We start from the raw sequence: 18332 nt of genomic DNA, 5'->3' as shown, positions 1-18332 counted from the left end.
ATTACAAAATCAAAGTAACTGCTACGGATACGTCCTTGGATACGTTGTTTACTTACTCGCCAAAGTACAGTTGAATAGGTCACGACTGGCGCCTACAAAGTAATCATATCTGAACTTTGAGTGTTGAAACTGAAGGCAACGGCTGACTACGCAATACCTTAAAGTTTTGCATCATATAACGAGATGCGACGCGTTCTTGAAAAATGTTGATAATCCAGTTGTCGAATAAATAGGGAATGGGTAAGAAATATTGAGTTTGTAATATGTTATTTTCTTTCCCGTCTACACGAAAAACATTAGGTTGAAAATACAAAAGAAAACTTAGGTACATCCTTATAAAAAGAAAATATTCCTTGTGCTACATATATTAAGAGATGAACAGTTCAGTATCAGACAGCAGAGACCGCCATAATAAATTTTTAGTTGGAATAATTTTAGATGTAACTGGAGGGTAAACTGTCTTGGCCTTCCATTGTTTACGCAATTTAAGAAACCAGTGTCGCATGAGGAACTGAGTTTTAATTTCTACGTCAGTCTTTCGGTAATGCGGCTCGCTATAAGTCGAACAAGAAATAGTTTTGTTACTTGCCGTCTAAACCTAAAGAACACACACACACACACACACACACACACACACACACACACACACATATATATATATATATATATATATATATATATATATATATATATATACACTTGCAAATACAGTAACTTCCCGATTATCCTCGATAATGCAGACGCGGAGCTCCACGGACATCGGTAAACACCTGTAACCCGAAATACATATTATGTTTTTCCCGGAAATTGCTATTTACTGCACTTACAAAGACGTGGTACATGACACATTTGAAAACCCACTGCTTTACTGAGGCGTTACTCGCCAGTAACTGAGAATTTACACAAAAAGCTTAAACCGACTCTCAGCGGAGAGCTTTGTAATTTTCTTTCACGAGGGATCTGTTACTCTTATTTTCACGTTGTCCCAAGACTTGCAGCGGAAGGATTTGTCAGGGATGTTCGACGGTGGAATTGCTGTCCGCATCATCTTTCTGCGATAAAGAACGAGGGACATGCATGATGCAATTGTTACTGTTGTTGTGAATTCCAGTCCCAAGACTAGTCTAATGAAACTCTCCATGTTGGTGCAAGTCTCTCCAGCTATGCATACTACAGCGACCTTCATCTATTTGGATCTGCTTCCTATATTCAAGCAGGGTGCTACTGACAATTCTTCGACAGAAAGGTGATGTTTTTCGGCAAGTCAATGCACGCCCTCATACGGCTGCTGCAACGCAACTGCCCTGACCAGCAAGATCACCAGATTTCTCGACAACTTAACGCATATGAGACGTGATGAAGCGGAAACTTACTAGTTCTCCTGAGTCAGCAAGAACCATTGCCAAACTGATACTAAAGCTCAGGTTGCCTGGGACAGTTTATAACAGGATGCCATTCGGAATCCTTATGACTATTTGCATGCAAGGATACACACTTGCTTTACTGCCAGAGGGGGGTACTATGTATTAATGCGATTGTTTGGGCAATCTTTACTGTGGCAGGTGTTTCTCATTTGGTATGAATTTGTTATCGTACACTCCTACTACGACGAACTACCTGTCACAGCTGATGTCAACAAAATGGTCCTGCGCTCTTGTCCTTGAGGGTATTGCATTCTTTTTCGGGAGTATGTGTTTCACCACGCTGTGGCTGCCTGGTGAGAGAAGCAGCATTGACGCTCACTCGAACTGATCAGAGCTTTGAGTGCCAGGACGGGTGTAAATATTTTGTCTGTACAGGTACAGGAGACGATCGGACCAGGCATGAGACCCCTCCCCGCTCAGCCTGCTCCTGCTGCTGGGTAGGGCTGCCGGCTTCCGCCTCGCAGTGAAAGCTGCCGCCGCCGGCTCGGCCCTAATTCTGCCATTACCCGCCTTACGCAACAGCGCCGCCGTATGCCTGCAGGGGAGGCCCTGCCGATGAAGCCGTAGATCGGGTCGGCGATATCGGCCACCCTGCTCCACATCTGCTGCGTCACAGCGCCGTTGAGAAATAGCGGGAAGCGAGCAAGCAGCTACTAATCACTGCCGCACCGTGAATATGCAGGCGGGTTGTCAGGTGCTTGTGGAAAAGAGAATCTCTCTCCGTCCAACAACAGCCTCTAACCTGTGTTGTAACATCTGTTCGTCCTGAATCTGTGCTCGTGACAAACTTTCTTTATCCTCTGATACATCTGTAGCGTTTATTTATTGCCCAGTAGCTTTACATCCTTCAGCTGTTGCACTGAACACTGCTGCCTTTCAACATTTATAGCAAGACCATCGGACAAAAAATTGGTGACGCACCCCGGACTCATGACGCTCATACCGTATAACACCGCCTGTAACCTTGATAATGGCATCAGTTCGACGAGGAAGAGAGTCCGAAAGTTTCTTCAGGTAAGTTACATCCAATTGAAACCGCAGATTGAGAATTAGATATCGAAGAGATATCAAATTGCGCAGATGTTGACCCATACGTCCCATCAGCTAATTTCAAGTAGTAATCGTAAACACCACTTTAGGGATTGGCCTTAGGCTTGCTCCGACTGACCGAATGCTGCCTACATGGCAGTACGAGAAGCGCTCCATGATCTTCGAGCAAGTGATCAGCACGTCGCCAATCCCTTCAGCTTTTATTGCTAGCAGATCAAACCTGGCGATGCCTTTGCTTCTTTATTGCAGCAGCTCCTCAGATGGCCTCATAAGGACTGAGTGGACCCTGTTCCAGAACTCCCTACCACAGAAAAATCCGAGGAGATACCGGGAATCGATCCTGAGTCCCCCATGCCACAGGCGGCGATGCTACTGTAGAGTAATTACATTTCTGGAATACATTTGTCTAGGTAACATATTTAAGAGATTAACATTGCAAATCACAGGTAAGTAAAAGATAACCCATTGTAAATGTGAAATGCTAGTACATTAATAACCGGTGTAACCGAAAGAATGTTGAATGCAAGCATGTAAACGTGCATGCATTGCATTGTAATGTCAGTATTTGGGATGGCGCTCCATGCATGTTGCACTTGGTCGGAACTGTCGTCTGATGATGACTCATTATGTGTTCGATTGGAAACAAATCTGGTGATAGAACAGGCCAAGGCAACATGTCGACACTCCGTAGATCATGTTGGGTTACAATACCGGTATGTGGACGAGCGTTATTCTGTTGGAATTCTCCTGGAATGCTGTTCATGAATGGCAGCGACTGCTACGGTCGCAGGTTCGAATCCTGCCTCGGGCATGGATGTGTGTGATGTCCTTAGGTAAGTTAGGTTTAAGTAGTTCTAAGTTCTAGGGGACCGATGACCACAGATGTTAAGTCCCATAGTGCTCAGAGCCATTTGAACCATTTGATTTCATTTACCGTGTGATCACTGACACGTGCAAACACGATGTGTTATCTCTCACGTCTCCATCTGGAGCCGTCTTACTGCGCTGATGCCACGAATGGGACTGCCAGAAACCACTGCAATGACGTTACTGACGTTAGCGGTGGAGGGTCACATGACTTACAGCGCTCCAAATCGACCAGTGTGCTCTTCTCAATGTGATGACGGATATTTTGTCTGTTTAGCTTATAACCTTGACATAATCTCGACATCTATACTTAGCAGATTAAAACGTTATTATAAAGAACCTCCTGTTAGAATGTGTGTGCTATCGATACTTCTCGTAAACCTATCAACGTCAATAGTTTGTTTCGTAACAAAACAGCTACATCGAGCAATACAGAGGACGAAGATGTATGGAAGCAAACCGCTGAAAATCTTAAGGTTCATTGAGAGTTGTAATGCAAAACGGAATAATAAGGTGAAGAGAAAGAACGTGCCACGTTTGTGGACCATGACGTAGTACCCGAAGCGAATTAAATGGGAGGTGGGTGATGTGTACAACAACAACAACAATGAGGTAGACTCTGCTAACGCTTGACCATGACGCTCTGCTATCGATAAAGCAACGCCTCTCTCGGCGGCTGAACATGGACTGTTGACGGAGCACACCTGCTCAGCTAGGCATCGAACCAGGGAGCAGCTGGTGAGCTGGCGTAGCAGCGCTTTCGCCGCCGTCACTTTCGCCGCTGCGGCTGGCCGGCCACTGACCGCCAGCAAGTGGGACGCCGTGGGGGCGGAGAGACCGGCGAAACCCGGCGCAACCTGCGGCAGGAATGCTGCGTCATTTTCGCGCTGTTCTCTTACTTATCAGTATCTGTCATGATTACAAGCGTGGCCTATCACAAAAGGAAGCTACTTGTTTCATAGTACCAATGCACCATTTAACTTGCATTCCTAGTCGATGTCGCTTACTCAAACCAAGGCGCTCCACACGGTGATCGTAGAAGCTATCATTAGTAAGATGTGGTCGGAAAGGAGAGTGCTCTCTGGATTGATGTTGAGCAAGGTTTGAAACCTGCTTATTCACCTCACTTTCGTTTTAGTTAGCAATCCAAAGTGAATTACCAAGAAGGACCGGAGGAATAACAACCAAATTGATAAGGAAGGTAACACTTTGTACAAAGATCATATGATTGGAAATACAGCAACATGAGGAGATGATGAAGGTAGTATTGAACGTTGCCTCCATCGCTGGCTATAACCGCTGCTACATGCCTCGACACTGAATAAAAGAGGCTCTGGATACGTTGTTGGGATATAGGAGTCCATACTGCTTCCACATATCGTCAAAGGTGATATGGTGTACCAGCGAGTGGTGTATACCGGGCCAGTAGTTCCGCAGTCATCGACCAGATGTTTTCGATAGGTGAGAGAACAGGTAGGCAAAGGCAGCACTGCAATACGATGAGCGACGAAGAAGACTTGAACATTCCGAGTCACATATGGTCGGGCATTATGCTGCTGCAATGTGGCCATCGGAAAGCTCCGAAATATGGGAGGACAAGAGGCTCCAACACTTCAGAGATGTAACGCTGGCTGGTTAATGTACTGCCAATGCGTATTAGGGGGGCACGGGAGTGGAATCCCGTACCACCCCAAACCACAATAGGGGGGGATGACCGGTTTGGCGGTGCATAAGGCAAAAGTTCAACGATCTCTCATCACGTTGTTTTCAGACTCTAATCCGACCATCGTGGTGGTGCAGGCAGAATCTGGATTCGTCGGTAAAAGTAATGTCGTTTCATTTGGTTGTCCGTGTCCGTCTTTCTTCGCACCGCTGCCAGTGCAAACGCCTGTGGCGTTGACTCAGTGGTAAACGCAATAATGGACGCCTTGCAGACCGTCCACACTGCTCCAAACGACGTCGAATGGTAAGCGCGGACACTGCTTGTTGCGCAACAGACCGAATTTGTTGCGATATGGTTCATAATATGGCCGAGCGATCCATCACTGTCACACGCATAACATGCCTGTCATCACACGAGGTGGGCGCAATCGGTCTCGTCGGTCCGTCGTTCCCTCCTGCACCCAGCGATTACAGATCCTCATCACAGTTGTTTGGTTCCGTCCTACACTATCATCGATTTCTCTGAAGGATAATACGCAAGCCCTACAGGCAACTATTCTTCCTCATTAGAACTCCGAAACGTGCTCCAAAGATGCTTGCTGTCTTCTACGAGCCATACTGAAGCTGTTTACGCAAAACAACCGCACGCAAGAACAATTCCGTCTGTTCCCCCTTTATATAAAGCTTGCAAGTGGCGCTACTGGCGCCCGTGATGCGTGGCTGCGCTGAAATGCTAATCTTGTGCCTCCTCGTTGCCGCAAACACACGCTGCACATTTCACCTCATTTGGATGTTTCCTTCAGGGTGTTGCATTTTGTGTGACCAGCAGTGTAAATTTATTTGATACAATGTACTCCGAAAAGAGATGTATATTTATTTGATACAATTTATTCCGTAATTCGTTATTGTAAGGAGGATTTCAAAATGAATATAGCAATTGCGAACGGCTACAGATGTTTAATCCATCATAGAGAATGTTAAGGAAGGTCAAAATTTCTATAAGTGAGCAAGCGCAGTAAATCGGAAGCCGGTGCCTGCACAGTGAGGCATAAGAGAAAAGTTCCGTGTCATAAGTGGATCCCGTAGAGAAGGTATTCTGCGTGTTAGAATTGTGAACTTGGTTTGATTCAATGGATTTCATCTTTCAGCAGGATGGAGCTCCACCCACACTGGGGTGTGGAGTTTCGCTCATTATTAAACGAACATCTTCCAGATAATTGAATCGGTCGAACTGGACATGGCGATACTGTGGTCTTGGCCACCTCGAGCTCTGAACATGACGCCCATTGGGTTGTGCGAAGGACCTTGTTTGTGAATGTGCCTCCTTTGCAAAAAAACGATTCCAGAACTCAAAATGCGCTCGCGTTGGTGACTCCACATATGCTTCATAAAGTGTGGATACAATGGATTATTACCTATGTGTTGTCCGTGTGACATAGGGGAGTCGTAAAGAACACATGTACTGAAGGCAAAAAATGAATACTTTCTTTTACATTACCTGTTATTTTTATCAATATGTCGCTATGAAAAAATGGTTTCAGTCGTTTTTAATCACGATGTTCGTTTTGGATTGCCTCAAGTAGCCAGAGACCGAAAATGACAAGCGAGAAATATCGTTTATAAAGCTTTATCTGTCGTCCGCTAAGGCAGTACTCCTAGTTTGCGACTTATTCCATTTTAAAGCAACCTTATTCATACGAAGCGACGTCGCTTTTTCTTTAACTAGTCCGCATTTATTAGCCATAGGGCTCAGCTGTTTTCGGCCATTATCAAGTAATATTCAGCTGATCGTGGAAGACTTTTTGTATAATAAACGCTGTCTACTTAAAGGAAAATTGACAACTGCCCGAGTAGACGCGCGCATTAGCACGCCACTTTCGGGATTTTGGGAGACGTGGAAGTTTGTTGGAAGTCACTGAGCGCTCCGTTTTATGAAAATCTCGTTTTTCATGCATTACATGTTTGCGACGTCATATCTCCTGAACTATGTGTCGTAAAATTATGTATTTTTTCAAGTACAATCAGTGGTATATGTGGATACTGTCCACAAAATGTATTGCACAGTATAATATAGAAGGTAATTGACAGAAATTCGTAATGAAACGAACAGAAATGACATTTTATTCGAAGACAATAAGTATACCGAAAGAGCGATTTATGATGGTCCCCGGGACATGACAGAAGGCGGGGAGGGACATGGTTCCTAATAGGATGCGTGATCACCACAGACGGCATCGCATGCTCTGCAACCCGCTCCCACGATGGACACAAGGTTGATAAGGACCCCTGTGGTAAGCCGTTCCATTCCTCCACCAGCGAAGCTGACAACTGTTTGGTGGTCGTTGCTATGTATGGAGATCCTGCGATACGTATTTCCAACCTATGGTACACGTGATCTATGGGATTTAAATCGAGATAACAGGCAGGCCAGTTCATGCGCCGAAATTCTCTCGTTTCAAGACCTCCTCTACCTACGCTGTTCGACGCGATCGCACATTGTCATCCATAAAAGTGAAGTCAGGGCCGAATGCATCCTTGAAAGGACACACATGTGGAAGGACTACAATGACACAATTAACACTGACAGGTGAGTGCGCCGTGTTGAAAGATATGGAGGTCAGAACACCCATGCAAGATGTTGCCAGCCGACGGGGTTCATGTCTCGCAATATCGATGCCCAAATCATTCGCTCGAATAGTCCAGAATGTTCTTCAAACCAGTCACGAACATGTATGGCCCAGTGACATGACATCGTTGTTTGGCAACATGAAGTCCATGAATGGGATGCAAATGTTCTCCAATGTCGCCGAGAATAACCATTTCTGGTCAATGATGGCTTCAGTTGGACCAGAGGACCCACTCCGTTCCGTGTCAGCACAACCTACACCATTATGGAGCCATCAATCAGCTTGCACAGTGTCTTGTTGACCACGTGTGTCCACGGCTTCATGGAGTCTTCGCTCCACTCGAATCCTACCATCACCTCTTACCAACTGAAATCGAGACTCATCTGATCAGGCCACGACTTTCCAGTCGTCTAGAGTCCACGGATGTGATCGCGAGTCCAGACGAAGTGCTGCAGACGATTTTTTACTATTAGCAAAGGCACTCGCGTCGGTCGTCTGCTGCCATAGCCGATTAACGCCGAATTTCGCCGCAGTGAGCTAACGGATACGTTCGTCGTACGTCCCACATCGATTTCAGCGATGCGATTATTTCACGCAGTGTTGCTCGTGTGTTGACAATGACAGCTCTATGCAAACGCCGTTTCTCTCGGTCGTTAAGTGAAGTCCGTCAGCCACTGCGTTGTCCGTGGTAAGTGGTAATGCCTGAAATCTGGTATTCTCGGCACACTCTTGGCACTGTGGATCTCGGAACACTGAATTCACTAACAATTTCCGGAATGGGATATCCCATGCGTCTAGCTCCAGTTACCATTCCGAGTTCAAAATTTGTTAATTTTCCTCGTGCGTCTATAATCACCTTTCACTGTGAATTATATGAGTGCAAATGATATCCCCGCCAATACATAGCCCTTTCATTCCTTGTGTACGCGATACTACCGTCGCCTGTTTATGTGCGTACAGCTATCCCATGACTTCTGTCTCCTCAGTGAATATGAAGTACTAAAAATCAAATTTTTGTAGTCCCTGGAAGCGGTTACAGGGCAGCCAGCAACTGGGACCGTGGACCATGAAGCAGATCAGCAGTTTAGTAATGTATGTGTGTACAACTTTATCGTGATTAGTACATACACACGGTTACAGACTTCGTGGTTCAGCTAGCGGATCACCTTAAACGCAGCGCTGGCGGCGGCGCGTTCACTTTCGGGAGTGCGGTGAGTTACAGCGGCTGCTGGGGAATGTAGGCCGGTGTAAAAAAGCCGACGTGGGGTGTGAAAGTGCGGCTCTTGCCGGCTGCCTATGGCGCGCCAGGAAAGTGCCGGCTCTCGGGCACAGCCTTGCCTTGTCTCTCTGCCTCCCAGCAGCCGCTTGGCCTTCGGTTTCCCTCTGCGTGACAAAGCACACAGCTGCCGCGGGCCCGGCAGCGGAACCAATCGAATGGCACGGTTTCAGCCATCCCTCTACAAGTGAACGGCCACTTAACTCTCCACCTCGATTTAAGAGCAGACGTGTAAGACTCAAGTGCTGTATATTCACATGTCCGCCTTTGTGTAGTTCTATAGGGATATAGGTACAATTTGATGTGTCACACCAATAAACATTCTATATACTTTTATCCTCAATAACTGACCTTCCGTTTTCAGTGCTTCAATAATTGCAGAGTTACAGAGTAGCACGTTCTGCTGCTTTTGTTAACATGGGTACTGGAATATCTAAAACGATACGGGATCTGGAACATGTGTTGATTCCGTTTACACTATCTGACCAAAAGTATCCGAAAACCTATAGTGGATATTAGTATGAGATGTGTCCACCCTTCCCATTTATGACGGAGTCTGCTGGGGACACTTTCAACGAAGCGTCTGAATGTCCGTACAGGAATGACAGCCCATTCTTCCTCAAGAGCAGAAATCAGTGGTCGGGACTGATGACCTCAGAAGTTAAGTCCCTTAGTGCTCAGAGCCAGTTGAACCATTGTTTTCAGAGAAGGTAGTAATCTTGGACGCCGGTCTCACAGATGCTTCTTTGACAGGGTACGATGACCTGCTCACACTATCATTCTCTCCGAAATGTTTCTCTACTGTAAGCAGTACACAATACTGTAAAATGTGTTCATATCTTTCCGCATTTAGCGTTTTCTTAAGCGCAATAATGGCGCAATGTCCTTACCAGAAGAAACTCCCGTACCGTAACAGCACCTCCTCCATACTCCACAGTCAGAACTACACATGACGGCCACTAATGTTGTTGAGTAATCTCCAAAACCCAAACCTTCCATCAGAGTGCCACAAGGTGCACCGTGATTCATCACTGCAAATAAATCGTTTCCAATCATTTACTGTCCAGTGGCGTCGCTCTTTACACCATCTCAAGCATCGGTCATCACTACAGAAATGTACGGCGTATGAGGACACTCTCGACCATTGCACCCCGTTCTCTCTAACTCCTTACGTACAGTCATTGTGCTAACTGGACTGCAAGTAAAACTTAGGAACTCACAAGTGATTCCTTTCGGCGAATCCATGCGATATTTCACAACCACCCTCGGCAACGCTCTACGGTCGCTATCCGCCAGAAAAAGAAGTCCGACTTTTCTTGATTTAGCTGTGGTTGTTGCCTCTCGTTTTCACTTTGCAGTCACATCACCAACAATCAATTTGGGCACCTTTAGCATGATTAAAGTATCCCTCATGGATTTGTTGCTCAGATGACATCCAATGACTAGTCCATGTTAGAAGGGACTGCGTTCTCGCGACCGACCCACCCTGCTCTTACTGCTTTACTGCTTCTCTATGGACAGGGCAACAGTATACCTCAGTCTCTTTTTATACTGGGGCGTCCACCCTGCGGGATTAGCCGAGCGGTCTAAAGGCGCTGCAGTCATGGACTGTGCGGCTGGTCCCGACGGAGGTTCGAGTCCTCCCTCGGGCATGGGTGTGTGTATGTGTTTGTCCTTAGGGTAATTTAGGTGCGTAAGATTAGGGACTGGTGACCTTAGCAGTGAAGTCCCATAAGATTTCACACACATTTGAACATTTGTTTTATACTGGGGTGTCCGTCTCTCGTTACATCTGATGGCCAATTCCATACTACTTAGGAATGTTGAGATACCTTTAATCACATAATGATATACCAGAAATACCGTACCACGGGTGAGCACACAACAGAAACAGTTGGACTCGGAGAAGTATCGTACACTGATTACAATGTCATTGCATCATGCTTGGCAGCTGATCAGTCAAGTATGTATACACCGAGGAAAGCAAAACATGGTCTGTGACTATCTATATCACTTTGCACGGGACAGTACAAATATTCTGTACGTGTGTCGCACCTGTCCTGTCTCTACGCGACATCACGATCCTAACGGGCCAACATTTCTCCGACGGTAATCCAAAGCTATAGGATTCATATCCGAGGGATACATAGGTAACTCTGTTCACACGATGAACTGTCTCTCCAGTCTTTTTGCATCTCCGTCTTTGCACAATGCCTTTCCAGTATGATACAGCTCTCTGTGCGGTTATGTCCTTGCACTTAGCATGATGTCCATCCAGACTATCGGTCAATGGTCATCACAAGTGCCCCGTTCCGGTGTATTAAAAAACTAGAAACCCGCCTCGATTGCAAAAAAGCACCTAGTGTTAACCTAGGTTTCGGTGTAGATAACTACACCTTCTTCAGAACAATAAAACCCACAAGTGCCTAAGAAGACCTTTGTCAATGATTAAAAGAACTCTATAGCTAGGGCACTTATGGGTTTTATTGTTCTGAAGAAGGTGTAGTTATCTACGCCGGAACCTAGGTTAACACTAGGTGCTTTTTTGCAATCGAGGCGGGTTTGTAGTTTTTTAATATATTAACCAACGATTGCTGACGCGCTGCGATGTTGAAGGTTCTTCCGTTCCGGTGTGCTTCCTCCGTGGCAAAGCGTTCCTCATTTGTTCCATATGAGCTGGTATCCAGAATCATTTTCTACACCGAACTGTGGTGGAGTCAGCGAAAGAAAATCTCTGACAGCTGCCAACTGCCAACTGGGAAGCACAAACGACTGCAGCGAAAACGATTGTCGTCTACAGAGCTGCAGTAACAGTGAGCCATTGCCATAGAGACACGTACAAAATCGCGTTACGCGATTGGTGGAGGTAGACGCACGAAGCAGCAACGCCAAGCCCACTGCACTTGTCAGGGATATTCTTTCGACGAGCCTATTATCGAATTTATTTGCCGTGTCTGGAGCTCATTGCTGCTGACTGTGTTCACAACTCAACAGATCACTGCAGTTTGCTTTGGTGGTGAAGGAGAGTGGTCGGGAGGAACAGCAACGGTTTCCAGGCATACATAAAGTATTTATGGGGAAATACGAGTGCTTGAAATGCTAGCTAGAGATGAAACCAGTTTCAGAGTACTAGAAAACCTGTTCCTTTCCACCAATTGCGCTATAATTGACGGCTTTCTCTTTCAGCAGTCACCTGGGTTTGCTACCGGTAGACTAACTGCATCAGGTTTTTCCTGATATGAGAGCATCAGTAATCCTTTTGCATGAAGTACTGGATCGGAATCTCTCAACTAGTAGAGATATAAAAAATATATTGCTACAAAACAGCGACAGATGCAAAAATACAAAAATATTACTACGTTGTGTAGCCAAAAAAGGGAATGCTTTGAGGCGCACGAAAAAAAAACCGTTCATTCGAATGTTGTCTGGCGAAGAGCGCCGTTCTCTTCTACACGTTGGCCAACAAAGACGAATAGTAGCTTCCTGAACTCAAAGTTGGTGTAATGTCACTGCTGCAGAACTTTTCCTCGTGGGATATCTTAATCGATTTTTCCAGTCATTCAAAAAGCGACGCCGACCAGAAACTCTACAATGCTCCTGTGAGTGGGCTCCTTACAGGAAATTGATCTCGAGCAATTAATCAGTATTTCGCAATTAGTTCGACTTCTGCAGTTATGGGAAGATTTTTCAAAGAATTGCTGTAGATTTCTTCACATACGTCGATCGTTACATTTGGAACATGACAAACACTTATCCGTTACGGTGTGGCATGGTATGGTCGATAGTATAACTGAACATGATGGACTAGGCTGGACTGCGTTGAGATCTGGGCTTCGTTTCAGCTGTGTGGCACTCCTGTTTTAGCTCATCGCTCGGCTATAGCTTTTGCTTTATTAACACCAAAATGATCATGTTGACAGATCCAACTAGTAGACACAGTTTGAATGTTGAAGAAGTGCTCATTATTACCTTATTGGCTTCAACGTTCCTATCAAGAGATCAAAATACGTCGAGAAAAACATGCCCTCAAGATAATATCTCCTCCACCAAAGTTTATGTTCTCCACCATGTTTGGCATTATTCGTGTCGACACATGACGACTTTACAGCTACACCGTGTAGTTTGATTCCTCACTTCACATAATTCACTTTCATTATTTTAAAGTGAAATTCGGCATGTTTTGCAGCACTGGAATTCGAAATAAAGGTTAACTTCCATGATATTTAGTTTACTTACTGGGGGTAACCAACGGAATCTGAACACAACAACAGTAAAAGGCATCACTTCTAGATGCAAATCAGAGCTCTGGAGCCATAGTTTCTAACGAAGGCTGCCGATTAGACTTCACTACGACAATGACGGCCTCGATACATAATTTGTTTAGCGTCCCACGTTTATGTCGTGATTAAGCTATTCTGGTCACTCGGTATGATCCCACACCTTCATATCGGGATTACAGTCAGCCAAATAACACGAAAAAAGAGAATATACGTTTTTTTATTTATGTGCTCGGGATTCACTAATTGCACATTGCAACTATCGTGGCTGTAGGTTATGATCCTGACTTTACGATTGGGGATTGGCCTCCAGGTGATGACTACGCTCGGCGCTGCTATTACGATGGTACCGTTATGCACGCATTAATAACAGCACATCTGTCTGTGAGAAGCTCAGGTTCGTTAGCAAATCACAGGTCTCCTCCGCGCAACGCTTGTTTCGCTTACGCAAGCAACGCTACGCTGGCTGCTGCAAGCGCACGACTTTTCGTGACCCGGAGCGCTATTCGCGATGAAGCGGATCTCATATCCGGACCGGCGGCCTCGGAAATTAACGCAAAGTTTTCCTGACTCCAGCCGCGGCATCGACTCTTGCTCACGACTGACAATGGAGGCAATTCTGATTGCCTGTCGTAATCCTGTCTCTCCACTGCACACTCACTCCTCGTGCTACGCGTTTAAACTGCTGGAATTTCCGCGTGCTGTCTGATTGCTCCTATATCTGAAGTTAGCTACATTATGTGTTGTAAAACGACATGCGAGACTCCCGTTCTTGTCATAATAAGCAGTCGACTTTACTGTGTTACCCAAACAAGTACACAAACACGGACGAGGCCTCTTCTTTGGCTGGGATGCATTGCCTCAGAAATGAATTTAAATTAGTTCTAATCTCCCGATTGCAGTAAAGGCCTTCAAGAGCTATCCCTCTGTTGTAATGCAAATGCCAGCAATGGGAAAACTCCTTCCAGATAATTCCCAATTCCGAGCCTCTCCACTCAATTCTCAACTCGCTGGGCATTGGTCAGAAAAAATTTGAGCTGTGCAATGGCTCCGACGCCGCATGGCTCTTCGAGGTTGAGAATGATGAGTATATGTGTAATACAATCCGCCTCCGTAGCCACTGACGCTCACGTACAGCGTCACAATCTCGCTCGGACTGGATATAATACATTCTAGTGCTGATCGCAGAAAAAACTGTCACTGAAATTTGACATGGGGAACTGAGAGACCGACGTATAGTTATTGGCCCCTAGACTGTATGCGATGACGGTTTAAGTGGCAAAAACTCATCACAGAGTCTCTTGGACATTCCTTATGCATATTCGTATGGGGCCATCACACCCAGAGGCCACCCACAAGGACAGGCCACACCCGCTCCATCACTGGGTTCAACTTCTTTCTTGTTGAAATTTCAAGCGTACACAACACCACAAAATCAGCAATGAACCACGAAACACTAGCCGTAATCATCCGCACGATACACACGCTTTACATTTAGGTGGCGAATCTCATAAAATAACTTCACACATACAATATATAAATACAAAAAAATAACTCTTGCAAATAAATGTGGGTTGTTACTGTCGGTATTTAGACCAGTTAAAACTTGTAGTTTGAGAGGGTCTGGTCGATAATTATAGTATTCATTATTCACTGACGTTTCCTCCCCATCTGAGGGCTACTTCTTCACAGATGACTCGGCAGCTGCAACAGTGACCGGTTCGTCACTGAAGATGTATCCCGCAGATTGGCATGGAACCTCAATGAATAGTTTCATATATCGATCGCGGCCTCTCATCCCGGCAGTCTTAACTGAGTACTCTTCAAATGCTAAACCTTTTTCTTAGAAAGCGAATTCTGAGGAAACAGTAAATTTTTAAACTGTCACCTGATATTCAGCAAACAGAAAATCAATTATTTTGTGTATCAAACACTTTAAGAAACTGATAAGTAAAGCCAACGTCTACGTATGGAATTAGAACAGAAACAACTCTGTGTTGAAAAAATTCTGACTTCGAATGTTGTTTAAAATCTTCCTAAGCCACAGCGGAGAAACTCTGACTTTCTCTCTTTAAGGTCCGTTTTTAGCGGTATTCGCCGTGGATTGTCTGAGGAAAAGAAACAAAACCTCCGCTCTCACTGACCTTAATTCCTGCAATACCTCATTTCTTGTTGTTTGTAGTTACCATTTCCCTACAGGTAATGTGATGGCATGACTATTGGAGAAGTTTATCACTGACAGTTACGATGGAGTCTTAGTAACTTTCATGTGCAGGGTGTTTATGGTCTTCCTCCAAACTTCTTTTTACAGGCTTGTGGAAGCAGCGGACCTGAGGGCTGAAACTGTGTCCTAGACAGACGACTAAATACGTTGTTACGAAAGAGTGTATATACTCCGCCTTTTAAATAACATGCTGGTTATCCGCACCACCTATAAAATTACTTTGTGATATTTTGAGCAGGGGCACTGTGGAATTTCAAGAGAGTAACGACCCTCCCAGAGCAGAATTATTAAGTAGTCGCCTAGAGTGGTGTTAATACTAAAAGCGAAGTCTACATTTGCCAAGAAGAGTCGAAATTTGGAACACGAGTTCGCATTAATGCAGTAGTGGAGCATTTAACGTGCGTACCATGTTGCTGAGTGCCAGTTTATTTAGTACGATGATGTCTAATTCAAGCATCAATCTGTCATCAATAAGTGATTTTACATTCACATACATGCGCGCGCAGACAGCTATTCTTTCGTCCAGGTGCGTTATGGTGGCTCACTATCAGAATGTGGTCACAAGAGCGACTGCTACGAAAAGATACACTGGCGTTGAAGTGAAGGTAATGGAGGTGAATTTCGAACACTAGTTCACCTCGTAAAGGGACGCGTGAGTTAAAAAACCTTTGTCACGGTGTGGCTTTCAACTCGCAAGATGCTGGTTCGAATCAGATCGTGGAAGATATTTTCGACTGCGGCAGGAGAGCTGCTAGAAGCTGAGAACTGTCGACGGCGCCCATCAAATCGTACACGAATGTCCTCCGATACATTTCTATCCGGTTAGCAGTCTATTACGACGTGAAGGCAGATGAGACAGTTCGTGATGATTAGTACGTTGTGTGAGTACGTAATGACGTTATGCTATGAAACCGAGCTTTGTTTTTTCGAAAGAGAATTACGTGCTTTCATCGGGCTCATAATCGTTTTCATAACTTTAATTCCAGGCACAGAATGAGTGATGTGGCAGAGAGATTATACATCGTACCCGTATTCAGGAAGAGTAGGCTTCAAACTCACGAAGAATCAGTCGGAGTTTGGTTTCATGTGGACTCCACAAATGACTTCAGAAGAATGTCGGGGGTTTCCTCTCTATGAGCGCACACAAAACTGTCCGTTTGAGTTCGAAGTCCGTCTCTAGTTACATCTCAATTTATGTGACGTTCAACCTCAATATCCTTTCATTAATGCGAATACGGAAAATCGCACGCAAACCACCACCATTACAATCATCTGCGCTATACTGTTACACATCCACGCGCGGGATAAAGGACACTGCATACTATCATGTGAAGAACATTGCTGCGGCGGAAATGATACATCCTTACGAAGAAAATGCCGATTAGTGGAGTTACTTAGCTTACTTACGAAACCATCCTGCTGCCGGAAAAAATAAGTAGAATTCATAGAAAAGTGTAACGTCTCATAAATGATTTCGCTAGATGTACACATTCAAATGCAATAACACGTGTGTTGCGAAAGAAAATGGTAAACTGGATGATGATAATATAAGCTGTCACGGCTGTTTACTCAGATTAAACCTGTTTCTAGGGGAAGTCTCTTAACAGGGAAGTGGTAGTACACTGGACGCTCATTCGGACGGCGGTTAAAATCTCGATCGGGGAACCAGGTTTAGATTTTCTGTGATGGCCCTTCTGAACATCCTTGCCCCCATTTCTACTGGCGTCGACATCGCTGACGGGACGTTAAACTCTAATATTCCTTCCTTCTTTCTTTTGTAACGATGAAAGTACTTGGTGACCACCGCGAAAATCCTCGGATAAACCGCGTAGCCGTTTGCAATTGCACAGAATCTACGATTCCCTCCTCCATTCGGTTAAGCTATTAGGTTTGTATTCGGGGGGTATGGGACTGAAATTTTCGAGTGGTCATCCTTATTCACGTTTACCACCACTTGCACGAAATCTCTTTCGGGTGGTCCCTTCGTAAATATCGCAGGATTAATGGTGTGCTTTCGTATGTAGAGACAAGTTGTTGATTCCACATCATGCACAATATATCGACGAACGACGCAGTTTTCTTGAAGTGCAGCGGGCTGTTGCTCTTAGACTCTAATCATACTGGTTGGAGTCTGGACGGCGAGTCTCATAATACAGTTCGCAGCAGTTGAAGAAGACCACTGGGTCGGTCGTCGAACACCCCAAAGCACGCGTTTGATCAATCACGCAGAGATAACCAGACCAGATGGCAGCTAATTACCTCGCCCATCTTTGTCCAAATAGGCTAGTGTTCTATCTCGAATGGCCTCGGTGTCTGTGGGACATTGAATCCTTAGCTTCCAGCTTTACCTTCTGGCTGACGCGAGGAAGAGTGTGGCAGAGAGAGGGACTCACCTGCAGAAGAGCGCGGTACTGTAGCGAGGTGTTGCGGGCCGTGCGGCGACGGACGGGGCAGAGCGGCGGTGTCGGGAGAAACTCCGCGGGCCGCCCGCGCCGCGTCTTATATACCCGCGGTAGGCGGCGCGCCGCCCCACGAAGACTCCAGCCGCCGCAGCGCCGCCACGCGCAGGCGAGAGCGGCGCCGCGCCAGTCCCCAGTCCACCAGGCCTCTGTGCTGCCGAGCACTCGTCTTCATTAACAGCTCTCGCCACTGCAGTGCATTTCAGCTGCAGCAATAAGACACTAATGAGGGCTGCTCAACACAATATCAGGTTGCACATCAACGTACGTACTCCACAAGCTGCCAGACTGCGCATAACGGAGGGCGCGTACCTTCTACATCTACAAGTATACTCCGCAAGCCACCCAACGGTGTATGGTGGAGGGTACTTTACGTGCCACTGTCATTACCTCCCTTTCCTGTTCCAGTCGCGTATGGTTCGCTGGAAGAACGACTGCCGGAAAGCCTCTGTGCGCGCTCGAATCT

At 45.7% G+C, this 18332-nt stretch overlaps 1 protein-coding gene across 1 annotated transcript in view; it reads right to left on the bottom strand.

Annotated features, from left to right (window-relative positions):
• LOC124612515 overlaps window positions 1–17936 on the bottom strand; it is a 59927-nt gene extending 41991 nt beyond the window's left edge. The window contains exon 1 of the mRNA XM_047140768.1: window positions 17801–17936. The gene's annotated coding sequence lies outside the window, so the exon portion shown is untranslated. The remainder of the gene's footprint in view (window positions 1–17800) is intronic.
• Between the last annotated feature and the right edge of the window lie 396 nt (window positions 17937–18332).

This window comes from Schistocerca americana, chromosome 4, assembly GCF_021461395.2.
Source record: "Schistocerca americana isolate TAMUIC-IGC-003095 chromosome 4, iqSchAmer2.1, whole genome shotgun sequence".
Classification (NCBI taxonomy): Eukaryota; Metazoa; Arthropoda; class Insecta; order Orthoptera; family Acrididae; genus Schistocerca; species Schistocerca americana.
The sequence above is the reverse complement of the archived record's forward strand: the minus strand, read 5'-3'. Positions and strand labels throughout refer to the sequence as shown.